Raw genomic sequence first — 6,000 nt, forward strand, 5'->3', positions numbered from 1 at the left:
CTATAAAACCTTTATTTCGTAGTAAACTGAAAAGGATTATTCAGTAAATTTGTCTGTCCCCCACTATCCGTGCTTTTATATATAGTATAGATATAGATGAATAACTACTTATTTTATTTTCATAAACATTCAAAGGATAATATTAATAGTATGTCTACATATTGAATGGACAATATTAATTCGAGTAAAATATTTAATAAAGTAGTATGCCATGGAGATTTTGAATGTTTTAGACATACCAAGTTTTTCTTAACGTATTTAAAAAACAAATCATAACCAGTTTATGTAATGCTCTTTAATGTAAGTGTCCAATTAATTACGAAATTGTAGAAGCATTAATAATAGTATACTTAGTTAGATTTTATTGATATTTTAGTTTAAGTAGAATTGTTATTCTATATAATTAATTAGTAGTTTAAATAAAAAAAAAATACTACTAAATAGATAGTTTAATAAAAGTGGGAACTCATGAGAGATCTCCGTTGGTCTTCTCTATTATATAAGTATATAGATTTCTAGTCAATCTTGATTTATATTAAAATAAATTACACCAGAATTCTTTGAACTTTTTCAAATATATTATTAATTTTTTTTGTAATTTTTAATTATTAAACTATTCATAAAGTCAAAAATAATTTTAAAATTTGGTAATATGATTTAATATTTTAATTTTTTAAATATAAATGTATCATTACACACATAATTTTACCATATTTACTAGTATAATGTATAAAGTTAAATAAAAAATTATTTTTATTTTTTAACATGCCGGTAAAGAAATATGGCTAAAAGCACCTTTAATACATTTACAAAAAAATACCAAAATAGAAAATTTGAAAAGTTTAAACATTATTTTTTTATTTTTTTTATATTTAGTAAGTCGTAAGAATTAATTTTGGTAAATTTAGAATTTTTTTTAAAATACAATTAATAATCTCAAAAAAAATTGCATTCAATAATATGATTGTATATTAGTTTTTAGATGTTTTATTATTTTTATAATTTCAATTATGAATCACAAATCAAAGATTAAATCGATACATATTTCAAATCGTATGTCTATTAGTCATGGAGAATGGTAAAAGAGTTGGTTGCTATTGTCATATCCAGTGTTTTAAAACCGAACCGGTGGTCGAACCGGTGAGGCCACCGGTTTCCGGTTCAATGACCGGTTCAACCGGTTTAATTAATTTAAAAAAAATTAATAAATTTTTGGTTCATCGGTATTTTACCGGTTCAACATCCAGTTTTTAACGGTTCATACTGGTCCAATCCGGTTCAACCAGGTCCTATAAAAAAATTCGGTTTTTTATCTTTTCAAACCGAACCACTGACTGGTTCGCAGTTCAACCGGTCCGACCGGCCGGTCCGGTCCAGTTTTTAAAACACTGATCATACATATCCTGGTCACATCTTTCTTTTTTATTCGATTCATACTAAGCCAAACTTGATGACTAATTATATAATACAGAAATGAAAATATCAAAAAAAGAGAATGTAAAAATAAATTTTTTTCTAAAAACAATAAATTGATATTTTTCATATGTATGAATCAATCTTGTTTCATTCCGATTCCGCCCTAATTACTGCCACTCTATAGAATCATACATAATTTTTTTTCCTCATATGACTTTATAAAAATAAATTTTAGATATAAAATTTAAAAAGTTTAATCATTTAAAAATGTTTAATATTTTTATTTATATTTTAAATTTTTAAAATCATTAATCTTATATTATTTTTTAATTTTCAGTTTGAGTTTTACCCATTTTTTTAAATTGGAATTTTTCATTCTAAAAAATATCTAAATATCATTTCATATTTGACATGTAATTTAAATAAATTTTTAATATTTAAAAATAAAAATAAAACGAAGACTATATGTTAAAAATATATGAAGAACATATTTAAAGATTTTTAAAATAAAAAAACTCCACTTTTAAAATTGGATAAAATTAAACTGAAAATTGGAAATTGAGATAAATTAATCGACGATTTGAAATATAAATGGAAAAATTTGAAAACATATAATATTTTTATATGATTAAACAATTTCAGATTTTTGTTTTTTTGTTTTTGGAAATGAGAACAAAACTTTCAATTTTTTGCTAAAATAGTTTTTAAAAATTAGATAGCAAGTCCTTGCTATATAATACAAAATGTTTGCTATATTTCAGCTATATATTTTAATGAAAAAATAGATAGCAAGTCTTTGTTACAAAAAATATTTTTTTAGGAAAAATAGATAGCAAGGCCTTTTTTTATGAATTAGCAAAGACATATTTAATATCTGTATTTGTTTTGCTATTAAGCTAAAGGATTAATTTCTTAAAAAATCCTCATCTTACACTTCTTTTTTTATTTATACCCTGATCTTGTAAAAAGCCATTTGCACTTAATTTTAAGTTTTTAAATTTCATCCCTATCCAAAAGCATTAAATTGTACTTTTTTCATTTGAAAAAGAGTTTATATCATACTCTTTTCTATTTTAAAAAATACAAACAAATTCTTCAACTTAAAAATATTCAAATACATCCTAATAATTAATTAATTTTTTTAATTTTATAAAATAACAAAACAAATTAAAAGAATTAAAAAAAATCTGGAACAACGAGGAGCGCACGGAGAAGGAGCGCCGATGAAAAGGAGCGGCGGCGGCGGCTCCGAAAGATTTAAAAAAAAATTAAAAAAATTATTATTATTTTTAATTTTTTTTAAAAGATAGTATTTTTGTACTATTAATAATATTAATATTTAATTAATATGTAGGTTAAAAATGAAGGATTGTTTTAAATTCTTTTTCAAATAAAAAAGTATAATTTAATATTTTTTGGATAGAGATCAAAATTGGATACAAATAGTATTTTTATAAAATTAAGGTATAAACGAAAAAAAATCTAAGGTGGGATTTTTTGAAGTTGAAGTTTATGAAAGTATGAGGTGTAGACTCCTCCTTAACCAAGGTACACTTTTCTTGTCGTCTTTGTCTTAATCCTTATCATTGGTCCCTCTAGGACATGAAAAGAATCATTGAAAATTTACTTGTACTTTAATTATCATTAAGATATTAAATCTCTTAGGAAAAATTCTATCAGTCCTGTATGATTTTTTTTTCAATTTTTTTTTCATATCAGCATTTCAACTTTTAAAAATATACACTATAAGGAATTTTGTATTTGACAACAAATTCTTTTACAACTAATTTTTTTTGCTGCTAAACATTTTGCGGCATTATTTTTGAAAGTTGCTGCCATTAGTTAAGTTATAACAACATTTTATAATAAATTTTGTTACCAATTACTTAAGGCAACGTTTTATTAGTAGTATCATGCCACAAATTTTTTTATTGCTATATATTAACAGTAACAATTTTAGCACTATTAGTAACAAATTTTTTTGCTGCTAATTCTAGTATTTCTTATAGTGATATCAAACAAGTATTTTAGCTATTTGTTTGAATTTATGCATCATATTAGTAAAAACAATGAGCATGCATGCAATAATACATTTATACGTATACAAATAAAATAACAAATTATATCAGCAAACTTAAAAAAAAGGGTTATTGTCAAAAAAAATCTCGAACTTTACACGTATTCTCATTTTAATCACGTACTTTCAATTTTCTCATTTTCATGCACGAACTACCATTTTTTTCTCAAATTCATACACGGCGCTGAGGTGACACTCATTCATTGGTGTAAATAACCTCCACCTCAGCGAATTACACCAATGGAGCTGTGACACCTCAGCACCATGTATGAATTTGAAAAAAATTGATAGTTCGTGCATGAAAATAAGAAAATTGAAACTACGTGATTAAAATGAGAATACGTGTAAAGTTCGTGATTTTTTTTGACATTAACCCTAAAAAAATGGCCTTCTTAGTAGTCTGGAATCGAAAAATAAATAAAAACATTTGTTTGATATTTTTTTTCTATTTGAAATGCTGATAAAAAAAAGTCCAAAACACCAAAATTGAAAATTTAGATAAGTTTAGATACCGTGAATGTATTTTATCCGTTTTTTTATTATCTAAATTCAGAATAAATCATATTCCAATTATTTTTATCCAACTAATTTTATACATATTAATATATTATACATAATTAATTTTTTGTATATGTGATAGGCAAAATAATAATAAAATATACATCTAATAGTTTGAACTTTTAGTAAGAGATTTTTTACAATTAAACAGTCTAAAATTTATTTTTAGTAATTTCAATTTAATTGACTAAGTATGCAAAATGAAATAATTCAATATATAAAATAATATGAATACATATTTTTTCACATATCAATTTAGAGCGCATAAATATATTAAACTTTAGTTTGATTATTTGATAATATTTTAAATTTTTAAATATACTTTGATGATTTTATAAATTATATACTTTGTTCATCTTTAAAAATAGAAAAAAAAAATTGGTGTCCTATAATTTTTAAAGAAAAAACTATTATTTGTAATTTTTGTTGAATATAAAATTATTAAATATTATTAAAGTCGTATTGTATGATTAAATATAGTGATTTTATTTTTTTATTTATTAACTTATAATGATTTATTTTAAAAAGTTTCTTTTTACAGAAAATAGTTTCGTTTATAGGTAGGAAATTGAATATAAGAGTCTCAACTCTAACCACAATAGTTGGCTTAAAAATAACAAGTCATGACTATTTGACAATTTAAAATTTTCGCCAAAATAAAACATTAAAAACCTGAATCTAAACATAAATCTAGTTAAATTGCCACAAAATCTACTACTCACTAAAAAAAACTTAGATCTATAACAAATTTAGATAGTTAGATTCAACTTGTAAAAAATAAATTTATAAACTAATTTTTCAAACCGATAACGTAAGAAAATCCAAACTTCGACTACACATTTGTTATAGTCGGCATCTAATAGAAAAACCACCAAGTGATATCGCGCGTAAAAAATTAGATTATAAAATTAAAAAATTCAAATAAAATCAAGAAAAATGTACGTTGCAAAACTCTCAGTTTGAAAAAGACACAAACCTATTTAGAGTGAATAAAAACTCATATAGGGTATAAGAAACCATGAAAAGGAAAAAAATAACAATAATTAATAATATATAGCATAGAACTATTTATTTTAGGGATATTTTTTTAAAGAACCCAAAAAATATATAAAAATACCATACAAATATTTGGAATTTTTTTGAAATTTCGGAGAAAAAGTATTCAAAAAAATACAAAAAAAAAATTACACTTTTAAACACTGCAACATACACATAAAAAATAAAAACAAAAAAACACCCAAAACCACGAAAAAAATGTCAAATAAAACACCGAAAAACTCAATAAAATATCTAAAATATATTGAAAAAAATGCTAGAAAGAACACCAAAAAAATTAAGAAAGCACTTAAATTCCACCTAAAAATACTTCAATACACACCTATATAAAAAGTCAGCAAAGTTAACAGTGCACATAGCACGTGTTGACCACGCCGTTGATCACTATCAATCCCGTTGTAGACCATCGTGGACCAGCGTTGACTTCCGCAGGCCCAAAACTGTTTTGGCAAAAATTTCAGCGACCGAAATTTTTTCCAACAAAGACTCCAACATCGCTTTTCATCATTTTAGAAGAAACTTTTTCTAAACATAAATTAAAATAAAGTTAAAAGTGTAATTTTTTAAAATATGAATGTAATTTTTAATTTGTTTTGCAATATTTTATAAATAAATTTTTAAAAAATAGTGCATGAGCTGCTTTCTTTTTTATTTTATGTATACCGAAAATAAGTAGTTTTTTTTTTACCAAAAATTAGCCAAAACCACCTCTGTGAAGATGTACGACGTTAGAGGAAAAAAAAGAATTGTTGCTAGGTAACAATAAGGCGAGAGGCGAGGAAAAAAAAGATAAAATTGTGATCTATTTATTTTAAAAAGTTAATTTTTTTTATAAAATATAATACATAAATATATTTTAGAATCATGTAGTGTTTTTCTATTGGAGGAAAGGA

This window comes from Mercurialis annua, linkage group LG6 (genome assembly GCF_937616625.2).
Source record: "Mercurialis annua linkage group LG6, ddMerAnnu1.2, whole genome shotgun sequence".
NCBI lineage: Eukaryota > Viridiplantae > Streptophyta > Magnoliopsida > Malpighiales > Euphorbiaceae > Mercurialis > Mercurialis annua.